Raw genomic sequence first — 22,187 nt, 5'->3', positions numbered from 1 at the left:
TAATTATGGCTGAGCACTTTGGAACAACAACAACACTTTGCAGTTGGTGGGAAGCATTAAAACGCATACTCATTGCACAATTAGCATTGTGTTATGACTGGTTGTTATTTTATTCTTCTGCCACGCTATATTACATAGGTTAACGCGATTCCTTGCCCGACATGACGCCTGTATAGAGTGTTTTTGCAAATGAGCTTGAAGCACCGTGGCTTGAAGCACCAGCGTGGCTCTGTGGTAGAATACTCGACTGCCACGCAGAGGGCCCGGGTTTAAATCCCATTCGACCGGGGTATTTTTTCATGTCTATCGGTTACTTTTTCATGTCTATCAGTTACGTCCGACGGCCCGCGACGGCAACGGCGACGCCGCTCAACGCAGGAGCGAGCGCCTGAGCCAAAGCAGTCGCTTTGCGCCCAAAGCTGCCATCTGCGACTGGTCCTTTAGCAACTAACTTAGTCGCGCGACCGGTGCCAGTCGCTTGTGTGAATGAGCCTTAAGGCGGCATTCACACAGGCGATTGAGAGAAGCCGCGACTGGTGAATGAGGAGCTATACTCACGGCGACCGCGACGCGCCTTTCGGCAAACCCGCGATCGCTGCCCTATACGTATGTTTCGTTGTCAAGCCCACGTCAGATAACCTTTGAGGAGTTCCGACGTCATGATCTTGCGTTGCTGTTTGGTTCAGCGCCTTTGCGACTCCAGTCGCGGAGCTGGAGTATCGGTCAGTGAACGCGACTTCGCCGAAACGGTCGCTGTTCGACAAAAGCGACCACTTGCGATTGTCATTTTGCGGCCAACTTGGTGGCGCAACGCCTGTGCGCCGACGGTGTGAATGCGCCCTCTAAGTGAAAAAGTGACGAGCGCAAAAAAAAAAAAAAAAAGAATCACTCATAACAATAGAGAGAAAGAGATGAAAAAAGGAAGGCCGGGAGGTTGACCAGATATTAGCATCTGGCTTGCTACCCAGCACTGGGGAGGGGAAATATGGGCAAGAAAGGGGGTGTAGAGAGAGAGAGAGAGAGAGAATAATAATCGTCGGGGTTTTGCGTCCCAAAACCACTATAGGATCATGAGAGACGTCGTTGTGGAGGGATCAGGAAATTTCGACCATCATTGGGTTCTTTAACATACACCTAAATCTAAGCACACAAGGCCTCTAGCATTTCGCCTCCACCGAAATACGGCCGCCGCGACCGGTATTCGATACCGCTGCCTGCGTGTCACTAAGTCACTTGACCACGAAAACGAGTCACTCGCCATACGATCTAGAAACACTGCGAAAGTTACAAGCGGGCTTAGTGAGAATGCTACAGAACGACCCCTTGCAGATTTAATAGCCATTCGAGCAGTCCTAAGTGTGGGTCTCGGGCTTTCTTTCATGTAAGGTGCTTGTGTATGAGAAAGAAATACAATGAGACGATTTATCTGTTTCTTTGATCTTCTCAGGTTTTTCATTACTGCTTGTTTTTAAGCTCAACTAAATATCTTTCAAATTCCCATGGTTGGTGCGGGCCACATTTCGCGAAAAACTGATTAATGTGCTATGTTTTCCGGAGGAAGGGTTACGCGCTAGGATAAAAAGAAAATTAGACGGGTAAGAAATGATGCGCACGGACGAGCACCATGCAGGGCGTTTACCGTTCATTGGCAGGCGGTCTAAGTATATCCGGTCGTCCTTAAATAGCGCAGCGGGCATCTGGTGGCTCTCTGTGTAGATGATGGGATCCCGATATCTTATTTTTTATTCTGCGGACTCTCGGTCATCAAGTAAAGCTTCTCTTTCGTAATCCTGAGCTCCTCTAAACCAGCGCAACCAGTCTTCGCACTGGTCCCCTCTTTTCGGGTGTAATAAGGAGAACACCGCCACCAATGTTCCTTGTGAGCGTGGGCCCAGAAGTGGGATCGTAAACACTCCGCACGTGCAAATGTGTTGAACCACGTGTACTTTGCAATCTCGAACGATTTTCTGCCGGTTTTGCAGTGGCGAACAACAACTTTCGCACGTAGTTAACCGCCTTTTCCTTGGAGTTCAGCTGCTTCCGAGATATGCAAGTGAGCGCAGCTGCTTTGCACGTGGGAATGCAGACGATCGATCACGCTTCGGCGTTGTTTCGTAGCAACATGCTGACGCATTGAAAGTGTACGGGTTTATGACATTCGGCATGCGCGCGGCATAATATTGCTTCGATTTGCCGGTGACAGACGAGAGCCGAGGGCTCGCATCAGCGATCCTTTTTCTGGAGAGAGCTGTGTCCTCGGGATTTGCAGGACAGCGCAGCGAGCGAGAAAGCTAACCATGGCTGACGACTACTATTCGCCGGGGAAGAGAGAACTAAAGCAATACTGCAGTCACCGCAATCGGCTGAGGACGTCAAGATACTTTAATAAATTTAATGAGGGCCTCGTGATAGCGTAGGCTTTCGCCTGTGTTATCATCTGTGTGGCCTACTGCGTGACTGTCAGCTCTTTTTATTGCATGTTGCAGGTTGGAAACTGTCGGACGACTATGAAGTCAATAAAGCCGCCGTGGTGGCCTAGTGCCCGCTGTCCTGAAAGACGCGGGTTCGATCCCAGTCGCGGCGATCGCATTTCGATGGTGGCAAAATGCTAGAGGCCTGTGCACTGTGCGATCTCAGTTCATGATAATCAACACCAGGTGGCAGAAATCATCGGAAGCATTCCATTACCGCGTCTCGAATAGTTGAGTCGCTTTGGGACGTGAAGACCCCATAAACCAGCCTAAACCAGCTTGTCTTCAATTTGTTGCAGAACCCTTGACTTGTGCTCACTGTTCTGCACTCACATACGGTTGCCAACTACGGGAGGTCCCGCTAAGGTCCAGACGCTTTCTAGAGCCTCCTCGTATGCGCTTCGTGGAAATACTGCACGTTCGCTAATAACAAACTTACCGAAGGTATAAGCTAGTGCTGAAACGAAGGCAATGCTGCCAGGCCAACGGCGAGTCGGCTAAGGGATCCTTGGTGGTCTACATAGCGCGAAGAGGGGAGAGACTTCGTTGTTGTCACCTGCAGTCGCCTCCCCCACGAAGTTCTCGCTTTCGAGTCGCGCCGTTTCCAGAAATAGCTTGTCGACCAGCGTCAGACGCCACACGAACACATCCGCCATCGCTTGTCCTGACGCAGGGAGCGTTGAAAGATAAGTGTAGATGAAGTGTACGAAACACCAAGGCTCGTATAGGAACTCGTATAGTCACTGCCCCATTGAACGGGTTAAAATAACTGACTGTCGTTTTTAGCTAACGCTAAGGACAGAACCAGCGGAAAAGTACGTTCTCACGAGACGCTCGTTAAAGAGCCCCTAAACAAGATCTGACAGTACAAAGAACGAGCGCGTCATTCTCTCCTGTCGTCTTGCCGTCCTTTTGGCACAATGCGCGACGCCAGCAGTCTGTTAACATGTCGTCATGAGGAAATTAGCGACAGGTCCATGTACGAGGGATATCAGTTGTGAATTATCTCCTGCCCTGCTATGCCACGCAGTCGCATGCCCGTTCTGCCTTGTATCGCATGACTATCGTGCGCGATCGACTGATTTCGCTTCGTTTCGTGCGTTGTCGACTGCGCAAGCGGAAATGACAGCGATTAGCCGAAAAGCGCAAAGTCCTGATAGGTTCAACGCTCCCTGCTGAGTCCTGACAATGTCCACGTGTTTTACGAAGAAATAAGTGGCAAGGAGGAGATAGCGCCTGTACGAAGGGCAGTGAAGGCGAGAAAGAAAACACTCTATCTTCTTTGAATTCGGAGTGGTTTAAGGGCCTTTTAAATGACCTTGACGTTCGCAGTCAATTCTCGAAGCTTTCTGCACCTCATCTGTTGTTGCACTATGTAGTACCTCCGAGATCGGCCCACCTTTCACGAAGCGGCGATGTCAACAGGTGACGTCACATCACATGACGACAACAGATGATCTGTGACGTAAAACATGGCGCCATTGATGATGTCATCTCATCACATGTCATCACTGATGGCGTAATGCGACATTTTGCCTGGTTTTGAACGAAATAAACAACGCGATAAAGGAAGACGAGCAAGAAATAACAAACACGGGCGATGCCTATCTATCTATCTATCTATCTATCTATCTATCTATCTATCTATCTATCTATCTATCTATCTATCTATCTATCTATCTATCTATCTATCTATCTATCTATCTATCTATCTATCTATCTATCTATCTATCTATCTATCTATCTATCTATCTATCTATCTATCTATCTATCTATCTATCTATCTATCTATCTATCTATCTGTGTATGTGTGTGTGTGTGTGTGTGTGTGTGTGTGTGTGTGTGTGTGTGTGTGTGTGTGTGTGTGTGTGTGTAAATATTGCGCAAGATATTTGTGGAATTATGTAAATACACTCTTAGACCTGAATGCTCGACGAAAGCGATCATGACAGAACTATGCATATTTACACTGCCGGTCTGTTTACGTTATGCGAGCACGGCTGACTATAAATGTTCCCGCTATATTGAGAATAACAGATGCGTGGATCTACGCACTATATGTCCTATATTTAGCCAATGCCGACGAGTGCTCCGTACTGAATTCCGCGAACCACCTTCTGCGCACATAGCGCGCGTCACAATGTGCTTGTCGTAAGCATCGCCCGAGCCCGAATTTCATAAGCCTCTATATTTCGCGCTAGCGCAGCGGGATTTGCGTCAGCGGTCGCGCGGAAAGATCACCGTGTTGGCATTCGACAAAGGTCGTTGCTTGGATCAGGTATATAGTACGCATGTTTGTTGCGCCTTGCATCGCTGCACGTGGGCAGATAGAAGCCACGGCATTTCAGGACGGCGGATTGGTGTGATAGGCTTATTGTGCCGTCAGGGCCGTACTATGGGACATCTTGCACATAGCACTCCCGGATTCTAGACATATTCCGTATTGCTTGGAGATATCTTTCCTCATTATTCATTTTCTCGGTGATATAAACAAGAATGATTGCATTACACTACCGTAAAATACCTATTTTAGGCACAGACGCAGCATGCACGTTCCTCTTTCTTCTGTCTTTACCGACAGAGCTACAAAGTTAGTTTTTTTTTTTTTCGTAAGCCCGTCAGTGAACGGAATCGACTGCCGGACACAACATAGGGAAACTGACACCTTAAGATGATCTAAAAAAAAGTTAAGGGTATATGTGTTGCTTAAATGGTCACACTATATCTGTTGAGCGCATGTGTGTATGTCAGCCATGTAGGCACACGTCAACGTTTGTGCAAATATCTGTGCAATTGTTCGGCAATCTAGGCGCAGTCAACGTTTGCGCAAATGTTCGTGCAAACGTCTGTGCAAAGTATTTGTGCAATTGTTTATGCAATTGTTCGGCAATGTAGGCAGAAGTCAACGTTTTGCAAATGTTTGCGCAAATGTCTGTGCAAACATTTGAGCAAGTCTTTGTGGAATTGTTCGACAATCTAGGCCCAAGTCAGCGTTTGTGCAAATGTTTGTCCATGTTTCGAAACAATAATATTCTCTGTTATTTCCCCTGCACCGTTCGATGTGCTTTTATTTCTGCAGCCTGTCGAGAATTTTTGACACTTTCTGTGTTGAGCCATTATTGGGTCGACAGTGAGTTTCAGTAAATAAATAATAAGTAGATACGAAGTGCTTCTAAAGGTTATATATATATATATATATATATATATATATATATATATATATATATATATATATATATATATATATATATATATATAATATATATATATTATATACATATATATATATATATATATATATATATATATATATATATATATATATATATATATATATATATATAAACACACACACAGAGGGTGTTCAAAATTAAGCTTTATGGTTTTCTCAAAATTCAGCACTGGGAGGTACGTGAAAAGCAACTCTGCAGATGAGTCTTTTATTTAGGGGGATACAAAGTGAGAAAACAATTATCGCTGTCAGCCTCACAATTAACTTAGACTTCATAATGAACTTTTTAGTGAGTGCAGCAAGCGGTTATGTTTGTATTGAAAAGTTGGAGGCAGTCGCGTTTCTACACAGCTGCACTTGGAAGAATTCTTGTAGCATGTTGATTGACTGCCCGAACGGCGGCGCAACTCTGAAGTGTGGTGAAACGGTGGTGGTGGTGGTGAAAACATTTTTATTAGTGAAGGGCCGCGATGAAACGCGGTCCCGTTCAGTTCTCACCCGCACGTGCTCAACCTTTGCGTTGTTTTTGTGCGAGCCGGAAGTAGACCAATATTACATTCATTCATTCACAAAACTTTATGAGGAGTCCTGAAGCCCGGTCTTTTACGTGTTGTTCGCGCTGCTCTCCCAAACTTAGATGGGAAAGCAGTTGCTGTCTTGACGAAGGCAAGTCCCCTGTCCAAACGGCTGGCAGAATTGGCTGGCAGCATTTTTGGTGTTCATGCATTCTTCTAAATGGTGTCCAGGTTCTTCGAGAGACGTTCGGGGTTCTGGTGGAGTGAGAATGCCAATATACACTCGGGGAAGCCAGGCAGTCAAAATAGGTTCGGAGCACTCCACGCACTGCGGCGTGTTTCGTAGCCCCGCATATCAATCAATCAATCAATCAATCAATCAATCAATCAATCAATCAATCAATCAATCAATCAATCAATCAATCAATCAATCAATCAATCAATCAATCAATGGTTTGGTGTCCGGCGAGAAATTGGGAAAATGTGACAATTATTCTTTCTGTAAAATTTAATTTAAAATTTAAATCAAATGTTGACAATTAATCTTTCTTATGGAGTCGACCAGTTCGGCCAGTTCTAACATATGGGGCTGAAACATGGAGGATAATGAACCAACCAGAGAAAAAGTTGAGGACCACGCTGCGTGCAATGGAACGCAAAAATGACAGGAGTAACACTAAGAGATCAGAGGACGGCAGAATGGGTCAGGGAACAAACAGGGTCAGTAGATATCCTATAGTTGACATCAAACGAAAGAAATTGACCAGGGCTGGCCACGTAATGCGCAGAACAGACAACCGATGGACAGTAAGAGCAACGGAATGGTTACCGGGGGATGGGAAACGTAATCGAGGTAGGCAGAAAGAGCCAGATGGAGTGACGAAATTAAGAAGTTCGCAGGGACGAAATGAAATGAGCTCGCACATGTGGATAGAATAAATTGGAGATCATTGGGATGGGAGAGGCCTTCCCGCAGTGGACTAAAATAGGCTGAGAATGATGATGATGGATTCGACTTAATACATTGAAATTAACAAATGCAGAGTTTTGAATTAATTCTGCACGGGGCTGGACCGATTTACTGTTTCTCTTTGTGCCCCTTTAACTCTCGCACCCGCTTCTCTTGCAAACCGTCGCAGATGCTTCGAGTTTCTGGCCACTTCGCGCGTGCCGTGCAGAGACTTTGGTGTTGACACACGCAGACTGTCGAGTGCCACTCGAGCACTGGTTTTGTTTCTGCTCTTATCTCTCTGCCACGCGAACGGTGACGAAACAAAACAAAAGCGAAAAAAAAAGACCCGCGAAACAAAAAGAAAAAGCACCAGCCGGCGCCTCGCTTGTTTTTCTCCCGTGTTTCCATCGGTCCGTTTCTCCCAACGTGCGTCGATGGAAAATCACTGCTAGGTTCCCCAACAACGTCGAGTGGCCGGGAACGAGATGGGGCCGCTTTCCGATGGGAAACAATGATCTCGTGTGGCGAAACAAAAAGAATCCGCAGAAAGCAAAGATAGGACGCGAGAATTAATAGACGAACGGGGTGTGTGCATTTTTCCTCTTTGTGCGTAGTACGCAACTGACACTCTGCAGCTGACTCAGATGGAAGGGGGAGATTGGAGCGAAAACAGAATTCGACACGGGCGCCGAGTTTTATGCTTTCAGGTTGACATGCGTGGTGCCATATAAACAAAAGAAAAAATAAAGCCACACGATCCCTTATGCATTTCCCTAAGACAACTATAGAAAGCAAAAGCCATCTTGTTGTTTTTCTTCTCAGTCGATTGCATTGATCACGCCCGAAAGCTTTCCTCACCCGACGTGGTTTTGCACTGCCTCCGGGATCGGAAGAATTGGAAACTTTGTACACCTTACATAGTTTTGCAGTGACTCCGTGATTGCCCCACCTTTGACCAAGAGACCATTTCATGTGACAGTCATGATGTGATGTCGCGTCATGTAACATCATCGTGTGACGTCACGATGACGTCACGGCGACGTAACAAAAATTGTTACTACCTGCGACGTTTTGGTGACGTCATGGGGTGACGTAATCGTATGATTATTTTTTGCATCGCTCGTATTGACGCCGCCGATACTGGCGCCGACGCCAACGGTCACTTTTCGAGTTTCATGAGGCATCTAAGGCTATCACCTTAATAATTAAAGATAGCCCAATCATTGGATCTAACGAAGGCAATGCCGCCGCTGTAGCAGCGTATGGTAACCAACATTGACCAGCACTAACCTTCATCATTTAGTAACACTATCCGAAACTTTCCTATGGTTAGCTAGCACCAGCCAGCGTTATCAGAGATCTAGCCGTATCCAGCCAATATTAACGAGCACTAGCCAACATTTAGCCAATATAAACCGATATTAGTCGTAATTTAGCCAACATCAGCCGAGGACATAGCAGTCCTGGTAGTGCGCGAGTAAATATAGCAGTTGAACTTGGTCAGAAATATGCATAGTAGCTCCCGTTGCAGTATGTGTCTGGAAGATGGCCAGGAGGGCATTAAAATTGAGGAGCCAGTCCTGTGCCCCTTTCGTCGGTGCAGTTGTCGATCCTTGAAACGCCGCACCGGCCAGCCCAACGGTTCACCCTCCTTTTGATAATGAGTTCGTTGCACTTAGGGCTCTTCCGTCGTAAAACAACTCATTAAGGAGAAAGCTTTAGATACCTCATCACACGCGAAAACTGACCGTCGGCGTCAACACTAGTGATGCAAAAAATCATCACGTGATGACGTCACCGTATGGCCTCATCATGACGTCTCAGATAGTAAAAATTTGGGACGTCATCATGACATCATTGTGACGTCACATAATGCGACGTCTCACGATGACGTGATCACATCAGATTGTCGCTTGGTCAAAGGTGGGCCGATGACGGAGGCAGTGCATAACCACCTGCGGTGCAGAAAGCTGCCAGTGCCTCCGATCCTTGAGGCAGAAGGAAAACCACATTAGGTGCAGAAATACCTCGGAGGGATCAGTAGATTGACTGAGAAGCAAAAGAAGAAGATATGATGGCCTTCCATTCGTCTGAGGTGAATACACAAGGGACCCTGTGAGTTTTCGCACCTACTGATTCCTAGGAGGAATGGCTGACAGTGTGGCTTGAAACTCAGTTTGCGGCTGTGATTAGACTAACCGAACAGCTCCTGTGCAACCGTCCGCCGTTCGAAACTCAAAAGGCGTACTGTAGAAGCTGGGCTCCGTTTCTCGGATAAAATACCATAAGAGAGCAAATCTTTGGGGAAGTCGGTGATCCACTATATGTGACTAACAGCGCAAAAATGGACAAGGGGCCAGGAAGAAACACCGACAGCGCTCGTCTGCGTTTCTTCCTGGTCGCTTGTCCTTTTTTGCGCTGTTAGTCACATAATAAAATACCCCTCTCGGAGGAGTGGTATTTACGCCCTGCGCCAGTAGAAGGCCGCAAAAGCCCCACTGAAGGTGACGAGACTGCAAATGCTTATGAAATATTAGATAGTGTGTGTTCTGTGTGTTCGCACAAACTGCATCTCTTATTTTCGTTAGCTTCCTTTTTTTCGTGTATATGTTCTATTGTCTCATATTGATACACGTTCTTGTTTTTCTTTTTACTGACGACGGCTCTCACTGTTAAAGCAGCGACACGTGTTATCGCTAAGCGCACTACATTCAGGCGTGGCCCGGATGTAGCATTCTTCAGCATTTGCCAATTGTCCGATTACACTCTACGCACGAAGCGTACGATCGAGTTAATCCCAGAACTAACTCGAGCACCAGCGATGACGATGGAATGTAGGGCCACGCATGTATAAAAGCCGGCGTGTTTCCCCGTCGGTCAGATTGTCGACGTCCACGCTTGCCGTGCTATCATTGCACGTGGGGGTCACTTGCTTGTACTATGAGTTTTTCTTTTTCCGGGCCCTTTCTTTTTCCCAAAAAATAGCTAAATCTTTAACGGTTCGACTGACTAATTGGTTCTCAAGCGGGACTATCACGTGACCCTTGGTGGAGGTGCTGAACGGGTGTCAATATTGTCACGGGGTCGTGACGCTGAAGAAAGCGGCAGTTCAAGACGAAAATCTTTATTGGATGAACTTGTGTCCAAGAAACGAAAAGCTAAAGTACGAGCAATGCACACCGATAGCGGCGTCCGCAATCGTCGGCCGTCGGTGAACTGCTCATGTGAAATGCGTCGGCTTTTATACATCCTTTATCGAACCTTTCAGAGTTATCGCTGGTGCTCGCATTAGCTCCAAAATAAACTCGGCTGCTCACGCCCTTGACGGAACAGTCTAAAACAATCGCGAAGTTTCTAAATATTGCGGCGCTGCCTGCTATGAGCGGTGGTAACAGTTAATGTGGATGAAACCCGATCACATCAAAAATAAAGGAATAAGCGGGCGTGGCAATATTAGCCCCTTCAAAAGGGTCGATCGGGCACGTTTTGATTAAGCTTCCGGCTTTCCCTCTTCGTTTCTCGTTTTCCAGTGTTTAAGATGTCAGCTTCCTGGTAGACGACGAATAGAAACAGCGCTAGACACGGGACGAGAAGAGGACACACACACGGCGCTGAACTAACAACCAATGTTTATTGCAAAAACGAGTGCAATATATAGGACACAGGTGTCTGCGCAGAAACACGGAACAACACAAAAGTGCACAGCCATGTGATAGATGCCTGCCTAATGGCAGCCTTAACTCGCTCTTGTCACCACCAGGTCGACAGCAGTTTTACGCACCAAGTGCACCGTCTTCAACAAGCAGGCTTCCCTCTGCCCATGTTAACTTCCATCGCCGAGACTCTCCTTAAGTCGCTAAGAGTGCCCAATAACAGACAAAGCCATAGCCAACGTATCACGCCTCACTCTAGCACGGCGGTTATTCCCTACGTACATGAGGTTTCGCACAGGCTAAAGAAAGTTGCAGGCAAAATTGGTGTGAGAGTTGTTTTCCGCGCACGTGGCAAGCTGGCTGGGCTGTGCCGCAGGGTTAACAGTGATGGACCTAAGAAACGAGCATGCACTAAGAAACACGCTACGCGCTATGTGGAATGTGTTTCAGCCGTTGTCTATAAAATACCATTCACTTGTGGGTGCTGTTACATCGGCCAAACAGGCCGATGCGTAAATGATCGGCTGAGGGAGCACTCTTATGCTCTGAAAGGCTCTGTTCCTAGCCACCTGGCTGACCACTGTAAAGATTGTGGTTGTCGGCCGATTCTCGATAAGTGTGTGGTCATGGGGCGCTATAGCAAGCAGCGCGAACGCGAGATCTGCGAAGCCTTTCACATTCAACAGCATGATGTTTCTTGTGTTAGCGTACCCTCAATTTCGCTTCATGGCTGTGAAATTAGATATCTGAGGTCCACTGATTTGACAGGCTCTTGATAATGTTCGCAGTTTGGCCTTATCACATGGCTGTGCACTTTTGTGTTGTTCCGTGTTTCTGCGCAGACACCTGTGTCCTATATATTGCACTCGTTTTTGCAATAAACATTGGTTGTTAGTTCAGCGCCGTGTGTGTGTCCTCTTCTCGTCCCGTGTCTAGCGCTGTTTCTATTCGTCGTCTACCATGCAGAACCAACCAGCCCAATCAAGCACATTGTTACAGCTTCCTGGCCTTTGTTACGTTATTACGCCTTCACAAGAGTTTTCTCGGTTAAGCTCGCAAGCACAGTGTTCCCTAACAGAGAGTAGAATTCTTGGACGTTAGTCATTGGCGTAACACGTGACACGGCTTTTAATTTACGCATCATAAGACCGTCTCTCACTCGCGAACAAGGATGGCAGGACGAATCATGCCCTACACTCACCACACCCCACTGGGCACGTTCTTCTTTTAAATGCGAAGCATTTCTTAGCGAACCTCAGGCACCTTGGCCGTTTCTATCTATCTATCTATCTATATAGCCGCCTACGTCTGGGCGCTCATGTCGTGCGGGTATGTGCCACAGGTGATACTGAGTTTCAATCAACACAGAAACCGCGAATGTACACATTGGCGCGCGAAGAAAGTGATAACGAACTTTAACCAGCGTTTAATTAGTGTTCTTTAACGTGCACTGACATCGCACAGCACACGGGCCTTTATCATACCGCCTCCATCGAAATGCAACCACCGCGGCCGGGATCGAACCCGCGACCTTCGGCTTATCAACCGAACACCGTAACCGCTACACCACCGCGGCGGACGCAACGAAATTGAGGGAGCTGAAGACAAAACACCACTGGAAGACGCTCGACTACCATCCACTCGTTCACGTGGTCCGCAACGTGTACTACGTGGATTGCACAAAAATCGCGGTCAGTGCTTCCTACAATAATTCTGCCGAGGGGTCCATTCCACTCATCATTGACGGGGACTTGAGCACTGATTTATCAAAACCCAACAACGCCTGCTTCTTACACTACATGAAAGACGGCTTGGATGTGAACAGGGCGTCACAAGACCTCATTGCCAGGTACAGGACAGGAGGCATCATAGATAATTTCTTCGTAAGAAGCATCCATGATTTCCACCAGCTGTACTGTACCTTGCACTTCACTACACTTGGACCCCTGGTAGCCGCGATCACGAACGGATTCCATAACAAGTCCCGTCTAGCTGCTGGTGCTCACTGATCACGGTGATGATGACCTTGTTCAAGAACTGTCAAAAACCCCTTTCGCACATGCACACGAGTTCGTGAAATGTGCGTGCGTTGTCCGTCATAAGGGACAAGTACAAGCATATCAACTGAAGCGCAACTGTAACAACTGTAACTGTGAGTGTAACGTACGTGCAGTGCGCCTGCGCGTACCACTCGGCTGTGTATATATCTAGAGAATTTTTTCTTAAGATAGCTTAGTTGCGCGTAGCGCCTGTCCTGTGCATCTGTGTTCCTTCTTTGTCCTGTTCGAATCCGTGCTATCTAATATTGAAGATTGTAAGCACTACATATAAGCTTCCCATGTAGCTGTTGGCCTCGTTGCGCAACTGTAAACAACTGGTTAATAGCACACGTGCGATTTTTCAGCATATATGTCTGTGTGTATACCATTTGCACATTTCTCTATCGTCGTTCCGTCACGTTTTTCTCAATGTGAAAAATTACGCCATAGTCACTTTCCCGCGCATGCTTCGCATAACATAGATCTGCCGAATTTTTTTTTTTCATTTTATTTTTCCTTTACCTTACCATGTCTACACTATTTACAAGTAAAACAGCAAATAGCTTCCCGTTCGCTTTCAATGACTTCATTATCTGTCCCCATCATGGAGCTTTGAAAAAACTAGCATTCGCCTAAGACAACTCGAAGGCGAAAGCTATATCTGGTGTGGCTATTTTACCGTGCCCCTTATACATGCTTTGGGAGTGCGGGTCGCTCGGCCCGACTTACAGCAAGGCCGAGTGGGATGACTTTTGCGCAGCCCAAACCTACAGGACCAAATCCTGGCCGTCCAGTGCGCCCGCGACAGGGCCGTTAGGCTAGACCTGCCGGTCCCAACGTGGGATTAGCCGGGTGGCAACCTCTGCGTCTGCACTGGACTCTTAATAGAGTTGTACTCTCTCTCTCACGTGAGTGCCGCTTTTTTTTTTTGCTTTTTTAGTCACTTAATCGCCACCAAGACAATGTGAACGCGCAGCTCGCGCGGTCACTTCGTCTTCACTTTTTTTTTTTGTGCGTGTGCTTCATTTCGCTCACGTCGGCTTTCCGTCCAAGGTTATTATGTTCGCATGAGACGTATAAGGCTTTCGCATTAAAGGGACACTAAAGTGGAACAATGAATCGGTTTAGGTTGATAAATTGAACTCTGTAAACACTGAAGTCGTTAATTTCATCATCGTAGATTTATTTTAGAGGAGAAAATCAAGGTCAAAGTTTCACATTAGTCGCAATCTCCACGCGTGACGTCACGGATTGCAAAATGTATTTTTCGTATGTTGGCGACGTTGACTCGACGAAATTCATTTAAACTTGGTGTGCTAAGTCTCTGGCCCCCTCAGAAGACAATGCACTTCATTTTTACCGATTATGAACTACGCAGGCCCTTCTAGACGCCGTCAAAATCTATGACGTCACGGCGATTGGTGCGGGAATTTCAATGTGGCGTCGCCAGTCGCATTATCTATTTGCTTGTTTCCTCGCTTACCAAGCGTCTTCTAGCGATGAGAATGGCGATTTTGCTATTGTGAAAGAGTAATTTAGCAATGCGCGAAACATATTCTTTCTCTTTTGTATCCCTTTAAGAAAAATCGTGTCCCTCGGTTCTCTTCTCGTTCGTGGTAGTCATTTATGTGACATGGTGCAAACAGCGAGGATCGAGTGATCGATAATGCCGATCCTTTTCATGAGAACACTGACGTAAATTGAGAGCTGCACGCGGTTGTGCATCGACGTAGTTCTTTTAAAGGACATTCTAAAAAAAATAATGGCAAATACAGTGGCGTGCACTTTGGCGCTGATACATTGGCGCGCGGCGCTGTTGCGAGCACGCAAATGCGTAAACAAGAATGACGTTTGGGATCGAAGTAGCTTGATTGCTTGCCCTTTTACGCAGATATGAATGAACCTTTTCAAGTGACGCGTGGATCACCTCTTGGAAACAGTTTCTCTGGCGGATAAACTTGCTACTGCGTAGTAGTCAGACGTGAAGGCGATGGCTGCATGCCTTAATGGATCATTTGCTAAAGAAAAGTTTTATTTATTTATTTATTTATTTATTTATTTATTTATTTATTTATACTTCTAAGCATGTAATGAAGAGCGTGGAAGATATTTTATCTCCTTACCTGACACCCCTCGATCGCAATTTCATTGTCGAGAAGCAGGGTATATATAGAATCACTGTGGACGTTAGCTGTGGCACGGCCGTTCAATGAAAAAGAGGTTCATTGAGCGGCCGTGGCTGTGGCGTTAACGCATGCCTCAAGTGCTTCTTGGTCACGCAATGACTATAAAACTATTGGTATCTTCTCTACCAAGTCGTATGTCGTTCCGTATAGTCTATGAAAGGCGTGTAATAGGAATTTGTAGTGATCAGCAAATTTCTGAATTACTTGATTTATCACATGGCTGTGATCCGCTGTAGGGTATACATACCCCGCCACGGTGGTCTATAGTGGTTACGGCACTCGACTGCTGACCCGAAGGTCGCGGGATCGAATCCCGGCCGCGGCGGCTGCATTTTCGGTGGAGGCGAAAATGCCTGAGGCCCGTGTACTTAGATTTAGGTGCACGTTAAAGAACCCTAGGTGGTCGAAATTTCCAGAGCCCTCCACTACGGCGTCCCTCATAATCATATCGTCGTCATATATTATTATTACTATGCAGCAAATATATGCCAATGATGGGCGTCCATCGATTAGCCTAAACTTTGCCCTTGCGGCTTCAAACGACTGCGTGAGTTTGCATAGTAGTTATTTTTTTACCCAAGTACTGCAACGATTATCACCTATTACAATTTTACGCAGAGGGTTAATAATTGCTTTCATGCGTTTATGTAAAATGGATTCATGGAAATACAGAAGAATAAAGTGCGTAATAAGTGACGCTACAGGAATGAACGAACGTTAGACTACTCTACGTACTACCTATCATTTCCAGGATAGCTGAACGATTTGGAAGCTCTACACAAATGCCCAGTTGTCTGACATTCAGTGGCTGTGATCTATCAAAACTGATCGCAAAAGAAAAAAAAAAACGCCTTCTCCAGGGTGGCAGGATATTAATCAGGTGACGAGATAAAAGAAATGGAGGCGTAGGGTAAAGTAGGCTAATCTTCGGGAGAGCTCTCGGTACTGCAGCTCAGAGCAATCGTATTTTCAATATGATCGTAATCATCATCGTCTTTGTCATCGATATTCAGTGTAAAATGAGGGCTTCTACCAGAAAACTCCAATCACCTCCGTCTCGCATCAACGTTATTTCCTCTTATGACTGAAAACTTCCTAATTTCATCGCACCACCCCTGCCGAGTGCACTTCCTTCCCTTGGCACTCATTCGCAGTGGTAATAGACACCAAGACCCTTCACACTAAGTGGCGTGCCCACTCATTTTATTTATCGTAATATCAGTTAGCCGAGTTTGTTGTCCAGAGCACGCTGTTGTCTTTCTGTCTATTAACTTTACACCCAGGCTGGTAGCCAGGAATTTTCCAGGGGAGGAGATAGAGAGAGAGGGGGGGGGTCCACTTGCTAAAGGCCTTGACTATTCGGGGAAAGCACCTGTTTTTCAATAATTATTTTCGGTAAAAATTTTGGTAGGTATATTATGTGACTTTTATAAATACTACTTTATTATAGCTTTACACCTTTAGTTTTTAGGTGTATTTTCCTAATGGAATGGAATGGAAGAACTTTATTCAGGTCCGTCGGCGCGTGAACTAGCACGCAGCAGGCCTCTCCGCCACGTCGCGGGCCCGTTGGACTGCCCATAGTTGTGCTTCCAAATCCGGACTGCGTAGCGCATGCAGCATCACACTTGGACGGCGTAACGTCTTCGTCGACCCGTAGCGCGGGGGAGAGCTTGTGGTCTAAGCTGCCAAAGTCTGAGCAAAGCGTGCTAGTGTTTGACGTCTGAATTTCGGGACAGATCTTGTGTGAGAGTGCAATACTAGGGTTTGCCCCGACCTGCGAGAGTCAGCGTCAATGCCTGGGGCCTATTCAATTTACTGTGCGGCGGTGCATACACTCTTAATCTAGTTCCAGATAAGTTCCAGCTAGTAAGCGGAACTTTTTTGCAAAAAAGTTCCGCTTACGTAGGCGCTGCTAGTGCTCCAGATAAAGCTCAGCTATGCGGAACAGTGTTCGGTTACTTGCACTGGGCCCTACGCGCTCCAGCGTCCCACTTACTAGCTGGATCATAGTTCCAGCAGCTAGGTCTGTTTTAATAGCCCTATTCAACGCTCCTTGTAGAACGTATATATATATATATATATATATATATATATATATATATATATATATATATATATATATATATATATATATATATTAAAAGAAATCACAATGTTACAAAATCTATGTGAGGCTACAATTGTGATAGCTTTCGCTCATGCTTCACATGGGCATGATCTGAAAGCTGAAGCCTATTGCTGATGGCACTAAACCCTATGAAATACTACTCGCAGCATAACAGTACTGCTAACAAGGCATGCTATTCCGGCTGGCAGTACAACATCAGTAAGATGTGTGGAAAACACGTTTGACTCTTTCATTTTGCAGAAAACCTTTTGCAGCATGGTGAGATGGAGGCAAGTACAGCACATACAGGCAATGCAAGGCCAGACTAGAAACTCATGAGTAAACTATAGTACACAAGTCAGTACGATGAACATCAGCACACTTGGAATGAACACGAAACCTGCATATTCAGTTTTCAGCCCGGTCAGCCTTGTGGCTTGTCCTCGTGAGACAGCTATTCAGCTGCTTCAACAAAGCTTTCAGCCGATGTGACATAAAGCATTGCTCAAATGTGTTGTTCTTTACTAGGATGGTTTGCAACAACCCTAAAGTTTGTCCAAACGCATGCGGACACGAGATCAAGTATGAAAAAAAAAGTCAAACACAGAATCAGTCCACGTTCAACGGAACATCCAGGCACAAGGCGCACAGTCTGTTTCTTGCATACAATTTTTTCTGATCCAGGTTCCATGATAACACACGGCCCTAGAAGAAGCTTGCTGGTATCATGGTGGTCCTAAAAAAATTTTATTGCATCCCAATGTAAAGCCTTATCATGTAGCAGTTTTACAACATTTTCACCATAATATACCGTATTTACTCGAATCTAAGCCGATGTTTTTTTCAAAAAAACGATGTGTGAAAGTGGGGGGTCGGCTTAGATTCGAGTACAATGAATAGGTTTTTTTACTTTTCTGGCCTTGCGAATTTCGGGGGTCGGCTTAGAATCAGGGCCGGCCTAGATTCGAGTAAATACGGTAACAAGCGCACTGTTTTGAGCCACTCTTAAAGGTGGCAGATAAACATTAACCTCCTCAAATAATAAAATATATTCAGTCACATGTGGCAATCTACACTGAATAACAACAAGAAATGTGGAAAAAAAGCTTATTAGCGGGTTGCGTTTTTATTTATTGTTATTCAGGGCAACTTTATACGTTTATGACAGGCCACATAAACCATAAACTTAGAAGACTAGACTGTTTGGCGAGTTGGTAATTCATGATGAATCAAAATAGCGCGAACAAACGTAAGACAAGACAAAGAAGGCTACAGCACAAGCTCATACTAACAACTGAACTTTTATTAGAAAGAAGAAAATATATAGGAAGCCCAGACCACATGTTCACCACGAACAGAACCAGAACCCTCAGATGTGCGCACCCAGGTACCTTATCTCTGCCTTATTTAGCGCAAGGGAAGGCTTTGCCACACAGTCATCTCCAGCTTTCAAAATGAAAAAAGCTTCAACGAGCTCACGTGCCGTCTGGCCCCTATGACGTGCGACCACTTTGGCATCAGACAGGCCAGGAGTATACCTACACTCACGGCAGTGCACGGCCAAATTTGACAAAGGCTGACCATTCAAAGACCGACGGTGATCTTGCAGGCGCGCATTCAGACAGCGGCCTGTCTGTCCTATATAGCATTTACCGCACGTGAAAGGCACCTGATACACAACTCCCTTGTCACAAACCGAAGGGCTGTCCCTGTGTTTCACCTTACATTCATGCCATTTCTGCGCAGTCCCGTCCACCTTCCTTTCAACCGCGGCGCATACTCTACCAAGCATATTCTTAGCCGAAAAAACAACATCAATATCACATCTAGCACCAACCTTCTTGAGACGATGGGAAACACCGTGCAAGAAAGGGATGGGAAACACTGCGCAGAAATGGCATGAATGTAAGGTGAAACAGAGGGACAGCCCTTCGGTTTGTGTCAAGGGAGTTGTGTATCAGGTGCCTTTCACGTGCGGTAAATGCTATACAGGACAGACAGGCCGCTGTCTGAATGCGCGCCTGGAAGATCACCGTCGATCTTTGAATGGTCAGCCTTCGTTAAATTTGGCCCTGCACTGCCGTCAGTGTAGGTGTACTCCTCGCTTGTCTGATTCCAAAGTGCTCGCACGTGATAGGGACCAGACGGCAATTTCTCAGCTGATTTTGCACATAAAAGAGCTACATGGGGCCACAAATACGCTATTTACAATTGTCTGTGCGTTCACGCAGCCTTCTACAACACGCATAAACTTCTTTCATCATGCTGCGGTCGTTGAAAAGTTCAAGCCACACAAAACATTACGAGCTGAAAGCCAGCGGGCAGAATGGCGGAAAGCATGCCGGGGATCCCCATTTATTCCCCGACTCGTCACTAATTTAAAAGCAGTATAAACGTTCACCACTCACCTGAAGTGAACGCTGAATGAAACGCCAGGAGCGTAAACAGAAAAACTTGTAAACGATGGTCCAAGAATATCCGGAACTATGTAGACAAGCGTGATCAAATCTTCGACAAAGCACGCACGTTCACCGGCACAAAAAACGGCGGGGCGGCAGGCTCGGGCAAGCTTCTATTGCTTCTATAGTGCTGTGTCTCAGTAAGTGGAACTAGCGAAGCATTTGCCACCGTAACTCTGTAGCCTCCACCACGCTCCGCTAGTAAACGCTTGTCGGCTATAGCGCGCTCTTTTCTCACAAAATGCGCTGCAGAGAGACACGGCGGCGCTGCAGTCGTTTCTTTTCCGGCATCAGTCCAGATCTTGGTGTGCTTTGTTTCGTTGCAGCACTGTAGTGGTTTCGTAATCGGAGAAAGGGGTGCGCTGAATGTAGTTTAATCTTCGTACGGACGCGCACGTTGCATTTTTTGTAGAAGGCACGACTGCGAAAGGCAGGTTACCCTATCACGGTTTAATTTAGTTTTTTTTTTTTCATTTTTATTCGCTTGCATTGCCACGCGGCTAAACATTCAAAATGAGTATAAATACATGCACGAAGGACCGTTTGAGGCAGATACGACATAAGCCATTTATCAAAAGTGTAGTTCATGTCCCCATTAACCTGGAAACGGTGTGTCTTATTGGCTTTTGTATTTAGAGCTTCTGTTTTCTATATAATGTGAAGGAAAGAGAAAAAGGTGAGAACTGGTATAACAACTTACTTACGTCGGCGATGAGAAATCCACGGCGGTTTTTTTTTTCTTTTTGTATACTATAATTTTATGTGTACAAGTCTTCTAGCTTAAAAAGACGAAAGGCGTAGATAATCTATTTTTTCTTCGATATAATCTCGAAGAAAAAAATAGAGCGTGAGCGCACATTATTGCACAATTCTAGCGAACGGGAAAGTAATCTTAATGAAGTAAGATGTGATCAGCATTACCAGCTGAAAAGGCAGTGTGAAATTGTCAAAATTTAAATAAGACATCGGGTTGGCTAGTAAACTAGCTTGCATCCATGGACATAGATGTTCGCTCTGGCATGCATCCGCAATGCAGTAACGTCTCCGCGTGTTTCTATTCTTATGTAGCCTTCATGAAGTGGAAAATTCAGTGCTCAGAAATATAAGCTGCACGGCTATGCATGGGAGATGCTGCCAAGCGCTCAAATTATTAAGCCTATTCACTTGTTCCTAAATTGATTATTTTTCCCTTAAATTTATGAGTTTTTCTGCGAAGTTGAATATGGCTAGGTGAAACCAAAAGTAGTCCTTCCTGTGTATATGTGTACGCAAGAACTGCTAGCGTTTATGTGCCACAGAAAGTGGGCAAGCTATAGTCACCACTGGCCCACTGAATATAAAAAAGGGAACACACGGGCGTCAAACGCCAATTAAAATTTCTGGACAGACGTGACTAATAATGAAGAAAGGCTTTAACGAGTCGACGGGATGAACCCCGTAATAAACATCGGAGCCGCACGTTTAAGGTTCGCTGGTTAACCATCTGCGCTGAGTGCTTGGGTGGGGATCTTTACCACATGTATACGTATTCGCATTATATCTGATTATACATGAAGTATACGTTAGGTGTAACATGAGGAATTGCGCATGCGGTCTCGGGGCACACCACACTGGCCGACTCGTCACGTTCTTGATTAAAGTCTACACATATGCGCATTAAGTATATGAATGGAACACACGATCCAGATACGACGTTGCCTCAGCGTCTTAAGTGGAACAAGTGGCAAAGCACGCCATTCGGTAACTGGAACCAATCGTTGCTTTGGGTTAAATATGACCTGTTCCACTTAACTAAGCAAAAACTAAAAGAAAAAACAGCTAATGTTCCGGATAAAGGACGTGAATCAACCCAGTTCCACATAAGACCCATGTCTGTTACGGTTAACTCACCTCGAACACTGTGTTAAGTGGAACCTATGTGGAACAAGATTAAGAGTGTACTTTCGCCTCCTCAACTAAAAGTTCTTTGCAAATTCATTGTATGTGGCTGCGGGTTCCCTAACAGTATAATATTTTTTTATACGGACAATTTCAAGGGGAAATAGGGAGGCGGGCCCCTAGACCGCCCTCTCCCACTCCTTAGCTTGGCCACGGGCTTGGTTACACCTATCATTTTTCTTTCGAGATTGTGATAATGACGGTGATTGCCAGTTTCTACGTATCTGTGGCCTTGCTTTCGCGTCGTACTCGGTGGCCCCAGCACATGCGCAGGCTGCGCTATGGAGCTTGCTACTTTTCTTTATTACCTCGATCACTTTTTATCATACCTCAGTACTTTGTAGCGTCACTGAGCGTTTGCGGTCCATTTCGAGCCACCTGCGAAGCTAATACCGAGGGGGAACGAGGACGGACGAGGTGGCATAGCAATAAAGTAATAGCAAAGGTCTGCGTGCCGACGAAATGTGCTCTGACGCAGGGAGTCGCGTGTTGACGTCAAAGACTGCGAGCATTCGTTATTCCGGAGCGCGTTCGAGCTGAAATAGACACCGGGTGCGTTTTTTTTTTGTTCGCTGTCATCTGAGCTCGTTCGATTAAGTTTAAGCCCTTTCAAAGCTTCAACTTATGCTCTG

General features: G+C 45.8%; 1 long non-coding RNA gene across 3 annotated transcripts in view; it reads left to right on the top strand.

Moving 5' to 3' along the window:
• Positions 1 to 22,187, top strand: part of LOC119401283 (uncharacterized) — an 80,197-nt gene that overhangs the window by 26,941 nt on the left and 31,069 nt on the right. The window contains exon 1 of one of the 3 annotated variants that reach the window (XR_007417308.1): positions 13,637 to 13,770. The exons of the other annotated variants lie outside the window; for them this stretch is intronic. This is a non-coding gene — a long non-coding RNA (uncharacterized LOC119401283). Of the gene's footprint in view, positions 1 to 13,636; positions 13,771 to 22,187 lie in introns of those variants that run through there. 3 annotated transcript variants of the gene reach the window in all.

The sequence above is a fragment of the Rhipicephalus sanguineus genome, chromosome 8, assembly GCF_013339695.2.
Source record: "Rhipicephalus sanguineus isolate Rsan-2018 chromosome 8, BIME_Rsan_1.4, whole genome shotgun sequence".
NCBI classification, from domain to species: Eukaryota; Metazoa; Arthropoda; class Arachnida; order Ixodida; family Ixodidae; genus Rhipicephalus; species Rhipicephalus sanguineus.
The sequence above is the reverse complement of the archived record's forward strand: the minus strand, read 5'-3'. Positions and strand labels throughout refer to the sequence as shown.